Source organism: Macrotis lagotis, chromosome 1 (genome assembly GCF_037893015.1).
Source record: "Macrotis lagotis isolate mMagLag1 chromosome 1, bilby.v1.9.chrom.fasta, whole genome shotgun sequence".
Lineage (NCBI taxonomy): Eukaryota > Metazoa > Chordata > Mammalia > Peramelemorphia > Peramelidae > Macrotis > Macrotis lagotis.
The window spans coordinates 83,374,580-83,393,946 of NC_133658.1; the positions used below are offsets into that span (position 1 = coordinate 83,374,580).

General features: G+C 37.5%; 1 protein-coding gene and 1 long non-coding RNA gene across 3 annotated transcripts in view; one reads left to right on the plus strand and one right to left on the minus strand.

Annotated features, from left to right (window-relative positions):
- The window catches only part of MAF (MAF bZIP transcription factor), a 505,697-nt gene that overhangs the window by 306,328 nt on the left and 180,002 nt on the right, over positions 1–19,367 (minus strand). The gene's annotated exons all lie outside the window — the stretch shown is intronic.
- On the plus strand, positions 832–10,920 carry LOC141500509 (uncharacterized). The gene is made up of 3 exons (XR_012471948.1): positions 832–951; positions 9,564–9,767; positions 10,816–10,920. It is a non-coding gene; the product is annotated as an uncharacterized LOC141500509 (long non-coding RNA).

The following is a 19,367-nucleotide window of genomic DNA, read 5'->3' on the forward strand; positions in this document are numbered from 1 at the left end:
ATGGTGCATTAGAGTCTGCAAAAGATTTTCCTCACAACAACCCAGAAAAATAAGGGATGTAGGTATAATTATTTTTATTTTATGAATGAAGAAACTGAAACTGAGAGACAGAAAGTTACTATCACCATACCCTACTCCTCATTCTGAATGAAAATCCTTTAAGCATTGAAAGGTCCTCATCTATTTTCCTCAATATCACCTGATCCCAATTTCTGCACTCTCATATACTTCACCCTCACTTTGAACTGTTGTCCCATTTTTCACTTGACCTTCTTAATTTGACTTCTAACTTTTCCTCATACTAGTGGATTAGAACGACCACAGGGCTCCAGTAAAGAGAAAGTCATCAATTCTACCCCTCTTATTCTCTGCACAATCAAATTCTTCCTGAGCAAATTTAAAGTAAATATCTTCCAAGATCCTTCTCAGCCCTGAAATTCCATGATCCATGTTATAAGACGGGGTCTCACTCTGCTTATTCTGAGGCTCAAGGAGGGGCCACTTTCCCGTGATGACAACAGTAACAGGGATCAGAGAGAGCAGAATCTGAGTCTGCATCATTTGACCCCAGAACTAATGCTCCTTCAACTGAGCCATGATGCCTTGAGGCATCATTCTTGTTTTCATATTTCCATCACCTAGCATTGTGCCTTGCGATTGGTAGGTATTTAATTAATGTTTGCAGAATTGAATTGAAAGAAAATGTCATCTTTGAATGACAGTTAGATAGATAATTATCACTAGACTTGTGATCCACAGAGAAATTAAGGAGGGAGGGGGAAGATGATAAGTTGTTAACAAGTGTGCACTAACATTTGAAATTTTTATACTTGTCTATGTTTGGAAAAATACCTTTCAACCCACGACACCTGTGAAAGAGGAATAATGAAGAGGAAATAGCTGCTCCATCACTGAAGCAGACAATAGACCTTGATGTCTCTTTTCTCCTTGGTAATTTTCACTGGGTGTTGTTTTGGGTTAATTTGGGTTAATCGTATCATACAACAGCAGGTAATCTTGCTTGTCAAAACAGCAGTGCTGAAGATTTTACAGGTTTCGTCTCATCATTGTCATACTGCTCTGGCAAGGGGGAACTGCCAGGAAGCAGGAGAAAAATCTGAGCCAACCTGTCCTGGAAGGAGAATGATACTGAGGATGTTTGAACAGCTGGGAGACATGTGGAGAGAGGCCTTGTCAAGTACTGGTCCAGGAACTATTAGACCTGAACATCAATCCCACTACCAAGTGTTTATAATTTGGGGCATCTCATTTTCCCTATTCTGGAAAATTAGGCAGTTGATCTGGAGCATGGGTTCTAGATTTTTATTTTTTGTGCCATGAACCCCAATTGGCCATCTAGTGAAGCTTATGGACACCTTTGAATCATAATGAGGCTAAAATTATATTTATATAATACTATAAGTTTTGCAAAAGAACTTTACCTATTATAGCTTTTGATTTTTACAAGATACATGATGTGGGGGGAGGGGTGAATGCTATCCCCCCCCACAATTTATAGATGAAGAATTTGAGTTTGAAAGAGGTTAAGGGATTTGCCCACCTTTGCATAACTAGTAAGAGTCTAAGATAGGATTTGAACTCAGGGAATTCTTGACTTCAGATTCAGCATTATATTATTATACCACACACACACACACACACACACACACACACAAACACACACACACGCTATATCACCCACATAACCACTTCATTCATAATTTAAGGAAATGCTAAATTCAGTTAAAGGTTAGTAAGAGTAAAAATATCAGTTTCTTCATCACAGATCTGACCTGTCTTCCCCTGAAATCTCTCCATAAAGGCCTTAAGAGTTGTGGGTCCCACAGATGCTAAGTGTCCCAGGCCCAGATAATCTCTAAGGTTCTCTCAAACTCAAATGGTCTACAGCCCTATGAAGACACAGCTGCAGGGATCCTGGATTTACAGAGAAAAAAATCATAGATAGGGAGCTAGAAACAGGGGTGTGCAGAAGTCAACTAAAGCCATCCCAGAGCAAATGATAACAATCAGTGCTTGATTTTTTTATTTTATTGATTTTCCAGACTTAAGAAAGTGATGTGGGCAGGTAAGTGGCTCAGTCGATAGAGCACCAGCCCTGGAGTCAGGAGGACCTTAGTTCAAATCCAGCCTCAAATATTTAATAATTACCTGGCTGTGTAGCCTTGGGAAAGTCACTTAACCCCATTGCCTTGCAAAAATTAAAAAAAATTAAAAAAAAAGAAAATGATGGAAAAAGGAGAAATGATACAGCTATACCTGAAAAATAATGTGGATACATTTTTCAGAGAGCTATTTATTAGCCATTTATCAGCATATCCCTAGTTGTAAGGGACTTGAGGTGTTATTTCTCTAACCCAACCCTTTCATTATATAGATAAGGAAACTAAAACATAGAGAAGGTATATTACTTGACTGGTGTGAAGTACATAGTCTGAATTCAAGTTTATATCAATCCAGTATTCTTTCTACTTATGGGCCTTAGAAGCTACGTAATCCAATTTCTTCATCTTACAAATGAAACTGAGACCCAAGCAGGTAAGTAACTTGCCCAAAGTCCAAAGACTATTAAGCTACAGAGCCAGGTTAGAAAACTGAATCTTCTGGACTAACATTTAGACCTCTTCCCACTGTACAACCCTCTCCAATATTAGTCAACAAACCTTTACTAAATATCTGCTATGTACTAGAAACTATACTAAGCAAAAGAGAAGCTAAGTCCCTACCTTCAAGGAGCTAACAGCTTTTTTTGGGGTGGGGAGAGACAATGTCTAAATAACTACGTAAAATGTCTTTTCTCTAGTGCCAAGACTTTCTAGTGGCTAACAGTGTTGACTCTCATGAAATAGCTCACCTAGGGTCTAAACTATCTACCTTCCACTTCAGGGAGAGAGAAACTTGTTGAGACAGTAGAAGAAGTGATTTACTGTCACATCTTTTTCTCAGCCAGAACTGCCAGTTCTTCTCTTTGGCTACCAGTGAGGAAATTCTGACAGCCAATTAGAAAATTCCCAAGGGGGTGAAGCTGGTAAGACACAGATGAAACCAAGAGGTGGGGAATTTTGAAGTCCAGACAGCCAACTGGGGAATGTGATAAGGCAACTAGTAAGCAAATACATCCTACCTACTGATTGACTCATGGCTTCCACCTTCTCAGTGGCCTTTCCTGTTATCTCCCTCCCCATCCTCTTCCAGAAAAAGGTCATTACTGCTTGCATTCTTTATGTTCTGAGATTTTAGTGTGATAAAGAGGACCCTTGTCTACATTCATGACAGATAAGTGAGCATACACCAATGACCCTGGAGTTTCTACTCTTAGAAGCAGACCACCAATTACACCACAGGTGTTGGTTAATTCAATGTCACCACCATACTTATGAGTGTGGCCTGAACCTGATTAAAATGTAATTGGGAAATACTTAAAAAAATAAATAAAAAGAAAAAAGAACATGGTTATTGAGAATATATATTTTAGAAAACTAATGCAAGGCCAAAGAGATCCTTAGGTACTATTCAATGGCCTTGGTTTCTATCTGAATTTGAAAGTATTCTTGAAGACAACTTCAGGGCCTGGACTCAAACTAGGACTTGGAAAACTTGGTGAAATGGAGTCTGTCTGAAAGACGTCATTTGCTCCGATGGCCATCGTTCAAAGCCAAGCTCTTAACCCAGGTCCTCAGACATTATACATAGAAATGAATATATATGTAAACACACACATACACACATATATGTATATATATTTATAAAATTTGCCTAACATTTAATTTTTGTTTGCATTTCTTTGATACTAGGGGACTCTGGAGAGAGTACTGGGCTTGGAAATCAGGATCTCATTCTCATGAGATCGAATTCACCCTCAGACACTAGCCATGTGGCCACAGGCTTAGTAATTCCAGAAAGTCGTAAAACCCTGTTGTGGTGGTTGTTGTTTTTTGAAATCTACCTTTCAGACTTTGTACCAGTGTAGAATAAACTTCCAAAGCCCTGTTAGCCCTGTTAGCCTCAGTTTCCTCATCTGTCAAATGAACTGGAGAAGGAAATGGCAGACCACTCCAGTCTCTTTCCCATGAAAATCCCAAGTGGGATCATAAAGAGTTGGAAATGACTGAATGACTCAACATCAACATGATACAATTTGAAGGGATGCTCTCACATTGTTAAACAGCAATATGAACTGTGAATTATTGACATCCATCCAGTCTGACAGGTTTTCTCTTTTTGGTCATTAACAGTAATGAAATTATTTGAAAGTGATTCACATAGAACTGCTCATTCAGTCTCATTCTGAAGGCAGCAAAACTCATTACCTCCCAAGGCAATCTTTTCTACTTTTAACCAACTCTTAACATTTAAGAAATTTTACTTTTATCAATCTGTGGAAATTTATTCTACACTGGTACAAAGTCTGAATGGTATATTTAAAAACAAAAACAACAGGGTTTTATGACTTTCTGGCATTACTAGGTAATCCATTACTCAGTTCAGAGAGTCAGGAGATGGAACGTTCCATTAGTGCTTATGTATGAATGAGTTTCAATGAGTTTAATAATAATAGCACTAATGTAGTTTTAATAGCATTTATGTAGTATGAAAGTTTGGAAACTGCTTTATAAATATCATCTCATTTTATTGTCACAACAACCCTAGAAAGTAGGTATTATTGTTAACTTACTTTTACAAATGGGAAAATTAATAGTTTTGCCCAGGGTCACATAGCTAGTTTGAAGCTGGATTGAATTCAGTTCTGTCTCTAGGTTTAACACTCTATCCACTATACCATTTAACTTCTTGGAAATAGATATTTTGAAATAGCTCATTGAAACAATCCAATTCAAAATCCAATATATATTTCATATATATTCCTCATTTTAAAAATATTTCTTAATATCATGAGTTGCATGAGCAAAGTTGCCATCATTTTTTTAAATGAAGGTTAATTTGAGCCAAGATGATTACTAATTTCATTTTTAAAAAATCAAATAGACATTGTGTTAAGGACACAAAAGAGGAAACAGACATCCCCTGCCCACAATTAAATAAAGGACACAACATACAAACAAACATAAACACAGGATAAATAGGAAATAATTAACAGAGGGAAGGCACTAAAGTGATGCTGGGGAAGACTTACAGAAAAAGATAGAATGTTAGCTGAAATCCTTTTGTTAATAGGATCTAGGGAGGTCAATGGTTGGAGTGAAGGAGAGAGGAGATTCCAAGTATGGGAGACAGGTAGAGAAAAATACCCTGAACCAAGAGATAAGAGTATCTTGTTCATGGGATAGCCAGAAGACCAGTGTCAAAGGAAAGACTAGAAAAGAAAGAGGGGCCAGGTTATGAAGAGCTTTGAATGCCAAATGGAACATTTGGAATTTGCTCTTGGAGACAATAGGAAACACCTAGAATTTACTGAGTGGGACTAGGAGTGGTGGGTGGTGGCAAGGTTGTGATGATGATATGGTTTAGACCTGAACTTAAGGAAAATAACTTTAGTGGCTAGATGAAAGCTAGATTAGAATAGAGAGAGACTTGAGGCAGGCAGTCCCACCAGTAGGTTATTATAATGATCCAGGTGAGATGATGATGACAGCCTTGTAGCAGAGTAATAGCTGTGTCAGAGGAGAGAAAGGATCATATTTGAGAAAGGTAACAAAGATGAAATCAAGACCTTCCAATTGATTAGATATGAGATATAGTGAAGAATCCAGGATGATTCCTAGAATGACTTCCTAGGTGTTGCCTTGTATGGCAACAGGGAAGGTGGGAGGAGGGATTAGGGAGGCAGATAATGACTTCTGTTTTTGACATAATGAGTTGAGGATGTCTCCTGGACATTCAATTTGAGATATCTAAAAGGCAGTTGACAAAGAAAGACTGGGTGACAGTAGAGAAAATGGGATAGGATGGGTGGATTTGAGAATGATTAGCATAGAGATGATAGTAATTAAATTTATGGGAACTGATGAGATCACCAAGTTGAGGTAAAATAGAAGACAGGACAGAATCCTGAAGGACACCTACAGTTAATGGGCATGATTTGGAAGAGGATCCAGCAAAGGAGAAAGAGAAGGTAAGGTTAGATGGGTGGAATGAGAAGTAAGAAAGAGAGGTGTCATGGAAACAACAACAGCAATAATACTATTTAACATCATGTAGAACTTACTATATTAGATACTAAAATTGCTTTATAATTATTGTATTATTAGAAAGAAGGTAGTATCAAGGAGGAGAGAGTGATCAACATTATCTCAGGCTAAGGAGAATGAGGATTGAGAAAAGTTCATGATAGCTGGGATGAAATAGGAATGACTTTATTTTAAAATATAGTTGTAAGTATGCAAAACCAAGAAGGAAAAAGATGAATTTTCCATGGGTAAATGAGGCTTGTCATTTTCATCATTCTTTCCTTCCCCAATCTTCTCATACAAGGAGAAATATAAGCAGCTCTTTTCAAATCTTGACTTTTGTGCTCTTCTTTCAAAAGTCCTGTCATGAGGAAAGTAGATTACATTTATTCTGTTGGTCATAGAGACTAAAATGAGGTACAATGAAGGACTCAGTTTGACTCAATAAAATCACTTTTTAACATTCAGATCTAACTCAATAATGAAATAAATTGCCTTAGAAAATGGTAAGTTTTCCATCATTGGAGGTATTAAAACATAAACTGTATGATCAATTCTTGGGGATAGTATAAATTAGAATTCATAATTCATGTAGGAGTGTACTAGATAATCTCAAAGGTACTTCCAATCCTGAAAATCTATGAATCTATTTTTCTAATAATGATATAGTTGTTAGACCATGGAGTTTAAATCTGAAGTCCTGGCTAAATTTGTAGCTTATTAGCCAAATGAATACATAACTCCTTTCCTTTCTCTTAACCTTAGTTTTTTTCACAATCACTCAAAAAACTGATATATATATATATACATATATATATATATATATACACATACATATAGACATACATACTCACATACAGACATACATATATGTGTGTATACATAATTTAACAAATAGGTCATTTTCCTTTGTCTTTGTCTATGGAATTAAATGCATCAAATGGGGTCAAAGAATATATATATTACTTGGTTAGGGCGCTTTGTTTGAAATTGCTTTCCAGAATGCCTAGACCAATTCACAGTTCCCCAATGGTGCTCTAATGGACCTGTTTTCCCACAGCCCCTCCAGCATTTGTCATTTTCCTTTTGTGTCAACTCAATCAATCTGATGGCTAGAAGGTGAAACCTCAGAGCTGAAGTTTCATTAATTTGCATTTCTTAACTGTGCATTTTTGTTGCATGGATTTTGCTATTTTTTTCAGTAGGGAGGGGGAAGAAGGAAGAAAAAATGAACGTCAATGAAAAAAATGAAATTTAGATAATTTTTAAAATCAGTATTGCTATTTGGTCACTGGTGCTCAAGGAAAGAAACACAAAATGGAAGATTTATTTAAATGACTCAGGTTTTTCACCTGTAAAGTAAGGATAACAATACTTATACTACCCACCGCACATCTCACTTGGTCATTGTGGAGATAGCATTTAAATAAAACTTAAACTATATTAAAAATGGGAGCTAGTGATGATGATTGATGTTAATAGGTGTAATAATGGGGATTCCCTACTGTTTGCATGCAAGTTTCTATCTTTACTCTTAATGAGTCCTCTCCTCCAGCAGTAATTCCCATAGTAGGGAATCCTCAGCTGACTTCTCTCCATATCAGCACCATCTACTTTCACTAGCATGCTTTCTGGTCAACAATATCTTCCCATCTTTATCTATCCCCATGGTGATGCTTCCATGTAGCTTTTGATGGTGCTCACTAACAATTTTTAAAATTTATCTGTCAGGACACATTCTCACCTCCTATCTCCCATGAGTCTTGATAAAAGATAAAGGACCATTCTCTCATCAATTAGGAAGCAATGTAGATAAGTTCCATACCATTTATAATTCATTGCACCTTTATTAAGTATTCATACGCCATTTATTGGCACATCACCTAAGCACCTTACGTAATAGAAGACTCAAAGCTGTTAGGAGAGAGAAGTAGAGAACCTGATTTTTGTTGGAAGAGATAGGAATTTGAGAGGGTTACTTTGTAATACCTGACCCTTTTCTGGAGAAGGTTGAGGACTAGAATAATGGCAGATATCACTTCCCAGACTGACTTCACAAGAAGAGGTCACTGACTCTTCATGGACTCTCTTAGGGAGATATATGCCAGTTATGTTTCTATGACTTCTTATTTCTTTTCTTTCTATTTTGTTTTTGAGTTTTCTGCAAGGCAGTGGGGTTAGGTGACTTGCCCAAGGTCATATAGCTAGGTAATTATTAAGTATCTGAGGTCAGATTTGAAACAGATCCTCCTGACCCCAGGGCTCTATTCACTGCACCACTTAGCTGCTCTCATGTCTTCTTTTTTCATGTGACAGACATGTTTTTATATCCCCAATGCTTTACATGAGAACTTGTATGTTATTAAGTACCTAATAAATATTGGTTGATCAAAATTGATTTAAGGAGGTAGAGATACAATTTATCTGGGAGGTGGTAGGGCTTAGTGAGTTTGAAAGTTCAAAAGATCTGAATTTGAATCTGCTATTTAATACCTGTGTGTATTTGGACATGTCACACAAGTTTTGTAATCTATAAAATGGGGAGGCTGAATTAGATGATTTGTGAAGCCTCTTCTTCTATCCTATGTCTCTGTGAATGAGGGACACATTAGCTTATTCCAGAAGGGAGAAATTGATGTTATCCAGCTAAAATCAATGAATAATCATTAAGCACATACTCTCTGAAAAGTGCTATGCTCAGTTCTGGGAATATATATGGTCATATGCCAATGCATCTACATGTAGACATACACATACAGATGCAAATAAAAACATAGAGACAAACAGACAGACAATACATACACATATGTATATATACACACATATACAAATAGCTAGCTAGTTAGCTAGATGGATGAATGGATAGATAGATTGATTGTTGATTGAAGCACAATTCAAGGTAGGGAGAAGATAGAACCATAGAAAACTCTAGGAAAATTTGAGGAAGGGGAAATCACTTTCCACAGGGAGTTCAGAAAAGTCTTCATGGAAGAAATGCCTATCATTCTGGGCCTTGAAAGAAAAAGAGGAAAAAGAGGCAGAAGAGATCTTGTCAGGTATGAGAAAGACTTCATCAGACTGAGAACAAAAAAGGAACTCATTTCAGGTCTAAATAAAGTCACAGAAATGAAAGAGGGCAAGTCAAGGTATGGAATAGCCATTAGATGGAAGTTGTAGAGGGATTCATTTGGGCTCACTATTAGGAAGAACTTACTAACAGTTAGAGCTAATGAATGGTGAGACTGGTTGGTTGGTGAACCATGGAGATATGTAAACAGAGCCTGGATGGTTGATTGTCTTGGATACCATCAGAAGTGGGAAATTGAGCCCTAAAGTTTCTTTGCATAAGGTAATGCTGAACAATGATATTAGATGTTGGTTTATGTGGTTTACTAATATCCATTGTCATTTTTGCAGGGAATAGGGCCCCGATGGTATAGGAAAATCATCATGCAGAAATCAAAATGGAGAGATAGGAGGATCAAAGTGTCTTTGAAGGAAGGGATAATGGAATACGTTGCTCCTCAGTTCATCCTTGGCTTGCCTGAGTCACCCGTCACATACTAAGTCCAAGAGCTACCTCTCAATGGCCATGTACAGAGGGGGCTGCCATAGAAAATGGTAAGACTAAAGCAGCAAAGGAAAAAGGAAGGAACCCCAAACAACTAATCTGCATGCATTCTACTGCCATAATCTTTGAGAGCCTCAAATTTACTCCAAGACACAATGAAGCATTAGAGAAAGACACTGCATTTGATCTCAACCAGTTGTGTGTTTCTCTGTGTTTCTGTGTGTGTGTGTGTGTGTGTGTGTGTGTTCTCTACTTCATACCACAAGAAAAATATGCTCCATCCCCTGAATTTCTTAGTCTAGGTTAGACCAAAGGGGATTTGACAATGATCCATTAAATTAATAAATGTTCAAACATGGCAACTTCAAATTAACCAACAAACAAATAAAATAATTCATATGTGTCAGGAACTGGAAATGCAGATAATAAAACAACTTCTGTTTTCAAGTAGCTTATATTCTCTCATCGAAGGAGAGAAATAAGCTTAAATGACTCTAGTAAGTGACTTAAAGAATCTCCAAGCTTGTAACATCAGTTAGAAGGCATCTAGGCCAACCTATACCTCTTATCTTCAGTGAATGGTTGGCTAGATTCCATTTGAACACTTCTGGAAATGGGGAAACTTCTTCCTCTCTGATTCTACTTTGCAACAACTCTGATTGCTAGGAAATTATTTTTTTAATTTCCAAGTCAGAATCTTTCTCTCTGTAGCTTATACCTAATACTGTTAGAGAGCAGGCTCCACAAAAGTAGATGCAATGTCCTCACTTGGATGCATAGTTGCAGCTAAGTATGAAGATCAGTGCCTGTTGGGAGTTCTAGAGTCTCCAACACCCAACTAACAGGAACCTCTGGGAGTTGTAAACTTGTGACCATTCAGCATCTCCCTCTTTCTAGATTTTCTTTTCCAGGTATAGCTTCCCAGGGCTCCAGGGACTTCCCATCAGTCATCAGACCCAAATCTCCAATGTCCCATGACAGAATAATTTACAACTGAGCTATGAGTCTACTTTCCCCCTTCCAGATGTTCTCTTTCTTTTCCCTTGTTGAGACCCCTCCAAGCTCAGAATTATTTAATTCAGTTTTATCTTGTGTTAGGACTGTCATCACCGATGTGAGATATTGCTATAACTGGGAGAAACAGTGTTGAGAATCAGAACCAGAAGCAGACTCGGGGCTTCAAGAATCATTGGAGCATACTCCCTGCCCCAACTTATCCAACTCTCCATTGTCTCCATATATGTAAAGAGTCAACCTCTTCCTCTATCCTCCTTCCCCTCCAGAAATCTGTCCTGGGACAAAATATGGGACATTCTCACACCAGACTACAGAGACTCTATAACCATAGTGCTTTGCAAAGTGTCTGCATGTAGAATGTGCCTGGTGAATGCCTTTTCATTCATTCATGCTGACTCTAGCTTAGTCTCTCTATCACATTCTCTGAGGACTCTGACACAACACCCAGAGGCTGGAACTTGGATTGCCCACCAAGCAACAATCATCATCCTCCAAAGGAAGTCTGGACACTTTTACAATAAATAAAACAAAAGCTAGTAAACAAATAAACTTTGAACAGCAATTTTCAATTAAGGGCATCTGTGAGCTCATTTATCCTTTCAATGCCCATCTATTTGCCTTTCACAAGCCAATTGTGGTCAGTCTTAAGAGTGGGAAATGATGTCTATCTAAACTCTGTGTCCCTCTGGCCTGGTATAAGGCCTGCAGTATGAACTTAACAAATATTTATTGAATGAATAAATGACGTATCCCTAGTCTCATTCTTTCTCTTCTCTCATCATGAAGTCTAATTTTCTCTTTTTATATTTTTATGCCATTAAGCTGCTCCAAACAGAATGCCACTTCTGGGCTTATCTCTTATGTAACCGACCTCAAAAAGATGTTCTTTACTTTTCCTCAGTAAATTCGTCCCTGAAGAATTGAACTCAACCATTGCATCACTCAAGTTCTTCAGATACATTTGCAAATATTCATAAAAGACAGAGAAAATGATCAATTACAAATCAAGTGTTCAAAATGGTCCTAGTTAACCTTAGGTGGCCAGACCCTGGGATGTTTTAGTGATGGTAATAATAATGAGGAGGAGGATGGTATTCATTCTGTTTTGAAGGAGACAATTCTCACAGGGCTAACAGGGAGTTGTCATCCCTTGGCCCCAATCATCTGTGATTTACTTACCCATCATCAACGCATAGCACAAGGCTGTGTCCACACCACATAAAGTTTACCGCTAACATAGGACACTCATAATAGACCTGCTTGGAAGTCTTCACTCCAGGATTTATGAAGAACGATCTAATTATTCAACCCAGTGCTGCTCACTCTCATTCTGGCTCCTATTTAAAGCCTCTATGGAAAAGACCATTCATCTCTGGAGACAGAGCTTGTCACAGTCAGGCTTTGTGGACAGAAATATTTCCCTTCTGTTTTGATAGTCACCTCAGCATGAGGTAAACATATCTCATCCTCAATGGGTCCAAGAAATTAAGGCCTGGCTCTTTAGATTTCCCCTAGTAATCCTCCTCCATCCAAGAAATGCTAATTAAATAGGGGCAAGGATCCAGCCTCAGCCTGACAAATAAACTCAATGGGTGCCAGACTTCCTTTTATGTGTGATATCTCAAAGTCTCCCACTTGTGAGAGAGGTAGGGAGGGTGTCTGATTGCTCCAGGACCTGCTCAAGCAGAGGGGTGTGTGTGTGGCAATTACAGTCCTCCAACACAAACGGGATCGGAGAGGTGAGAGATGTCACCTTCTTTGGGCAGCCACTTTCTCAACCTGCCCTTGGTATGTCTGCCTATTGAATACAGGGGCCAAGCCAAACCTAAGCCATCATCCCATTCAATCTCTCTAGAGCAAAGGTTCTTAATTTGAACTCCATGGACCCGTGTTTAGATTTCAAAGGGTCTGTGAATGTAAATAGCAATGAAAAAATTAATTGATTTCCTTTGAAATCCTATGTATTTCTTCTGCATTTAAAACTATTCTGAGAAGGGGTCCATGAGACAAAAATAGTTCAAGGACCTCATATACTAGATACATTTTTATGAAAGATTGGAATTATGACTGGTCAGTCTCAATAGCTCCAAGGGATCTTAGAGGTGACATAATTCTGTTTTTATCTCTCTGGTATTCAGTGTTTAGCACAGAGTCCAGAAATTAAACACTGGTAAGTGTTTAATAAATGTTTGTTACCTGATTGAGTCAGCCAAAACCCTAGTTTTACAGATGAGAAAAACAGAGGTCTATATATTTTAAATGATTTACTCAGTTATCCAGGTTGCAATAAATATCAGAGTCTGGATTTGAACTCAGGTCTTCTCGGTACAAATCCATTACATCACTTTCCAATACAATATGTTGACTCTCCAGTCAACTAGATTCTATTTTCTTTTCTGTTTTTAGATTTTTGCAAGGCAAATGGGGTTAAGTGGCTTGCTCAAGGCCACACAGTTAGGTAATTATTAAGTGTCTGAGGTCAGATTTGAACTCAGGTACTCCTGACTCCAGAGCCGGTGCTCTATCCACTGTGCCACCTAGCTGCCCCTAGATTCTATTTTCTTTGAATATTTATTGATTCTATTTGTATGCAAAAGCATATTTGCTGCCTTGTTACATATAAGAATAAATGCCCTTTGTTCCTTCTTGCTATAGACTCCTTCCTTGCTTGCACTGTATTTTTATATATTTAAATTTGTGGATCTATCTATCGATCTATTGATCTATCGATCTGTCTATGCATCTATACACACAAACACTATCCACATATAGATTATATTCAAATATATATGTACATATCCATCTATCTATCTATCTATCTATCTATCTATCTATCTATCTATCCATCTATGTATATGTGTATATATTTATATGCTTAAGTGAATCTGTGGGTGATAACCAAAGTGCTCATGGAATATTTTGGACCTTGTGGTTAAATGAAACTGGATAGAACTTACCTTGAGATAGAAATGGATTTTGGTTCCCTAAGTATTTTATTTATTCATTTAGAGCAGAAATCCTTATCCTAAATTCTATGAACTTAAAAAAAAATACTTTGATAATCTTATTTCAATATAATTGATTTCTTAGTCTGTGCATTTAATTTTATGCACTTAAAAGCATTATTTCTGAGGAGTCCATAGGCTTCACTAGACAGCCAAAAGCATTCAAGATACAGAAGAAAGTAAAGAACTCTTGTTTTAGAGAGAAAATAATTACCGGAAATCAGGAGTCCTAGGTTCCCTTCCCAGCTTGGACATTCACATACCATGTGACCTTAAGAAAGGGACTTCCTTTCTCTAAGTATCATTTCCCTCTTTTTTTAAACTGAAGGGTTTGGACTAAGTGACCTCTTCTATGCCATGCAAGGATTAGTTGAATAAACTGGACATGTTTAGTTAAAAGAAAGATATCAGAGAAGATAGGGTAGTTATCCCTTACAAGTCTGAGATTATAATTCTGTGATTCTTTGAGGTCCCTCCCAGTTTTGGCATTCTGCGTTCTGTTAGGAAGTCCATTCCAATGCTACCATTTTGTATTGTATGTTCTAAAGGTCCTTTAGCTCTGACATTCCATGTTCAATATTCTAAATCCTTTTGAAGTTGGGCAAGGTGTGAAACCTACTTGTGACCTTGGATGGGGTGATCTCCAAAGTTTGTTGAGACTTTCCATTCTATGATCTTCTGATTCCATTTCAAATCACCAATACCCTTTGTTGGTGAAACTGCAAACAGCAGGGCTGAGATTTAAAGAAATAAGTTTTTCTATTTCTTACCAGGTGATTCTCTCCAAATTCACCATGCAGGACAACCCCCAATGATGATTGTCCCCTGGGGGGGGGGTCAGTCTTCTATTTGACTGGAGGAAGGGCCTAGTCTTGAGTGTGGAAGCATGGTGCCATCTATTAGGCAGTTACTCCCAAAAGGAGTCACATTTGGATTTCTGTGTATGATCCCATTCGGACAATGATCCTACCTGGAATGGAACTACTACTAATAATAATACTAAAATATGTCAAGGTCAATAGTAAAAAATGTCAGTATTTTTTCATTCACCCATGTCAGCAGCAAATCCATCCTGAAACATGCTGACAATAGTGTAGCTATGAAAACCAATAGACTTGATGAGCCAACCAGCCAATAAATTATAGATGTGTACATACAGATATGTGTGTACTTCCCCCAGAAGAGAGATGTACTGGACAGTAAGAGGCTGCTGTGACATAGCTCATTACAATAGCAGCTTAGATAGACGGGGATCCTACCCTCCCCCCAAAAGGCTTCATCCTAATGTGTAATGACAAGACAGATACCCCAAAGTGACCTGGCACCCCAAAGGTGCCTGCTTTCTCAGGACCCATAGTGATATTGTAACTGAATATACTTTTAACATTCTCCATGATTTTCCTTCATGAAAAAAAGCAGGTTGACCTTTATACTAATTATACTTTCCTTTGCCCAGAAGAAGCCTGAATTCCAGCCTTAGCCTTGACGCTAAGCTGTTAGGTAAGTCATTTCCTTTCTCTGAGGCTTAGTTTCTTCCTATGTAAGTTGAGTAAGCTGCATTAGAACATAATAGCTCACATATCTGCAGCAGCCCATAGTTAATAACAATGATAATAATAGTGATATAGTGATTTAAAGTTTGCAAAGAATTTTACATATATTATCTCATTTGTTTCTATAGCTCTGTGGTGTACGTGCTGTTGTTATAGACTCCTTTGGGATAGGTATAATAAGAATTATTATTATTCCATTATATCATTGGTTCTCAGATGGGGAAACTGAGGCTCAGAGAGGTTTCTGAATTGCCCAAAGTTTGTAACTAGTCAGTGACAGTGATAGGACATAAATTAAAGTCTCTGGCTTTGCATCCATCTTTCCCTTCCCTCAAACAGTCCCAGAGGTGATGCTTAAACCCAGACATTTCATTTTATTCACTAGTACTGAGAACTTCCCAGGAAAACATTTAAAATACCTCTCTGGACCTCAGTTTCTTTATCTGTCAAATGAAGAGTTTCAATTAGATGATTTTAAGGTCCGTTCCTGCATCAAATGATCATTTGAACAATTAATATGAAAAGTTTTAAAGAAAGTGATATGGATGTAGTTAGATATAGTCATACTCATTTATGAAGTTTGCCAAAAAATCTCATAGAAAATATCTCATCCATGGAATTTTCTAGGTGAATTTGGACAAAATGGGATCTAACGTCCCTTAGGACTTTGGTATTTTAAGATCTTTGGACTTGAAGTTTATTTGAAATATCCTTTGTTGGTGAGCTGTAGAAGGAGAGGGTCAATTTCCAAAGTCCAGTCTTCACTATCTCTTTTTTCTTTTTTTTCTTTTCTTTTTTTTCACTATCTCTTAACAGGTGATTCCCAATTCAATGGCAGATCTTTCTCAACAAAAGGTGTTCCTGTGGTTGTGTTATTAGCTACCTCTCCCTTTTAGAAGGGAACTCCTGAAAGCTAGTGATTGTTTTCCTTTTCTCTTCATCTTAGCACTAGCTTTTTTAAAGCAGCTATGTGACACAGTGGATAGAGCACTGGGCCTGAAGTCAGGAAGACTCATCTTCCTGAGTTCAAATCCAGCCTCAAAATCTTACTAGTTGAGTGATAGGGTTCAGTGACTTGCCCGGAATCATTCAGCTAGTAAGTGTCTGAGGGCAGATTAGAATTTAGATTCTGACTCTAGACCCAGGACTCTATCCAATGTGCTATTTAGTTGCCCAAAATTATATAGTATAATGCTTAATAAAGATTTGTTGGCTGATAGACTACTGGAGTCCAGTCATAATTACATTTCAACAATTTTCCATCTTGCTACTTTCTGTCCATCATATCTGCATCCTCCCCACTTTCTACCCCTTGCTCAGGAAAAAGAATCAAGCCATTTGCTATTGGGAAAGTTATGAAAACTGCCCTCTGGCTCTACTCTTTATTCCTGAGCCCATCTACAGCTAGAGTCCCTTCTCTTGCCATCACTCCCCAAAAATGTGGTGTTCCCTTAGTAAACTGTAAGCTCCATGTGAAAAGGGTTTGCCTCACTTTTTAGTTTGTATCCCCAGAATCTAGTGACTGTCATGCATAGGGGCATCATTTATGCTAGGTAATGATAATGATAACATCCTACTTCTTCTACTTCATTATAAATGTAATTATTTATCCCTCAGCAATAGTTCATAGAACATTGAATAAAAAGAAATAAGAATAACTGATTAGTGATAATTTCTATCTGAATCTCATTCAAACTATAAGGACAATATAATAATTAATGAAAGAAAAAAGAACTTCAAGTTTCTTCTCAGATTTTAGTAGTGTATTCTGCATTCAGTAGGTACTTAATAAATGTTTGAATTAAACTATGATTTTTATAATGGGCTATTTGCCCATTTGTTGATGCACCTAATTCCTGTTGTACTCAATTTCAGAACGATTGAAACCATAATTGAGCAATATATGTTGTATGTGGGTGAATGGGAGAGAGAGATCCAAGGAAAAGAATACCTGCAGTAGTGGTTGATGGGAAATGTAAATAGAAGTACTTGATGGAAACATGTTTTTTAATTCTCTTGACTGGTCAGGGTCTTTTAAATAAAGTATTGCATTTAGGTCAGTCTCTCTTGGACAATACTCCTTTGGGGGAAAACCACTGTTACCTTTGATAATGTTTGATTAAAATCTGTATGAGAGAGGTCACTATTTAAGCATGAAAATGACTACTGTTGTGGTGAGCTTGTATATCCTTCACATATAATCAAGTGGAGAATTAAAATTCTCAGCAGCACAATTCACTAAAAATACTTCCCTCCCTTCCTTTAACTAATAAACAAATATCATTTGTATGTTTAGATACAAAGCATCTTTAAAGTAGACAACCATTAGAAAGGGCCTGTGATGACTCAAAAATTATCAAATTGAATAAAATGAAAAAAAGAGTCCTGAACTTGTTTTAGAAGGCACATTTTAAATTCTTATATACATATGAACTGCTATTAATTGTAATCATCATTATAATTATTTCAAGCTTTTCAACTTTATGGTTTTCCATAGAAATGATAGTGTCTTAAACAAACAAACTAGAACCTAAAGGTCTGCTTATCAATTAGGAACGGCTGAATAAATTATGATATGTTGCAGACTTTGGAAGGGAAGATGAAAGATGATCTATATCTATTATTGTTGTTGTTTTGTGATATCTGACTCTTCACTATCCTATATGAGGTTTTCTTAACAAAGATACTAAAGTGATTTGCCATTTCCTTTTCCAGTCCATTTTACAGATGAGTACTAAGACAGACTGGGTAAAGTGACTTGCTCAGGATCACACATTGAGTAAGTTTCTGAGGCCAGATTGAACTCCAGAAGAGGAGTCTTTCTGACTCCAGATCTTCTGCTCTATCTACTGTTCCATCTAATTGCCCAATCCCTTCATTTTACATTTAGGGAAACTGAGACCAAGAGATTGTGACTTCCATAGGATCATCAAGTTTTAATGAATTTAGTATTTGACTTCAGAATCTCTTAGTCTAGATACTATTCTTTAACTCTGCACCCCAATGCCTCTAGTCATAAGATGCCCAAACCATTAAGGATCTTCGATTTTATCAAGTCCAACTCAGACCAGAGAAGAAATTCCATCTATACTATCTCCTTATAAGTGGTCATGTATTCTTTCCATGAATAACACCTGCAAAGGGTCAATCCCTTCTTTCCATCCATTTCATTTTTGGATTGCAGAATTATCTCATTCATCAAGTCAAAAATCTGCTTCTCTGCAACTTTCCCCACTTGCTCCTCCTGTTCTCTGGGGCCAGGACAATGTCACGCCTCATCCACATGACAGCCCTTCAGATACCTGAAGACAGCTATTATGCACCACCCCCTCCCTCCACCCAAGTCTTCTCTTCTCCAGGCTAAATAGCCTCTGTTCCTTCAATCAATACTTGTATGACATGGTCTCCAGTCCCTTCACTTTCCTGGTCACCCTCTGGATGTGCTCCAGCTTGTCAATGTACTCCTTAAAATGTGGCGCCCGGAACTGAACATCATTATCATTATTATAACATTTTTGTCTCCAGGGAAGAAAACTAGGGTACTTTTAAATTATTGATCATTTAGAGATGTTCTCTGGATTGAACCAAATAGCTGACAGTTAACTACACTTGTTTTTGCTTCTGAATGCATCACATCCCCTGTGAAAGATTAGATAATATTATATCCCTCGGTTAGAGCTATCTGGAGAGTGACCCATGCTAATCTTGGACAGTTCTGATTTCAAATAAAGAAAGCAGAGTTTTATCGAGGCTTTGGGAAAGGGAATATCCTTTGTGACACTATGTGTTCTGTATTTTAGTTCAAGGACTATGGTATCTGATGTTATTTACCCTGCCAGTTAAAGGAATCAGCCTTGTTCCTGTGGAGGATATGGCCCCAGAAATAGTGTCAGGTCAACAGAGGACCCCTGAGTTAGCTGAAGGAAGACTGGATGTGAAGTTGGGAAGATTCTTCAAATGGTGCCCTTCACACTAACTAATCATGCATCCTAGACAAGCCAAGACAACAAGTTATTTCTACTCTCCAAATCTCAGTTTCCTCCTTTTTGAAAAAGATAGCATGTATTTCAGAGGT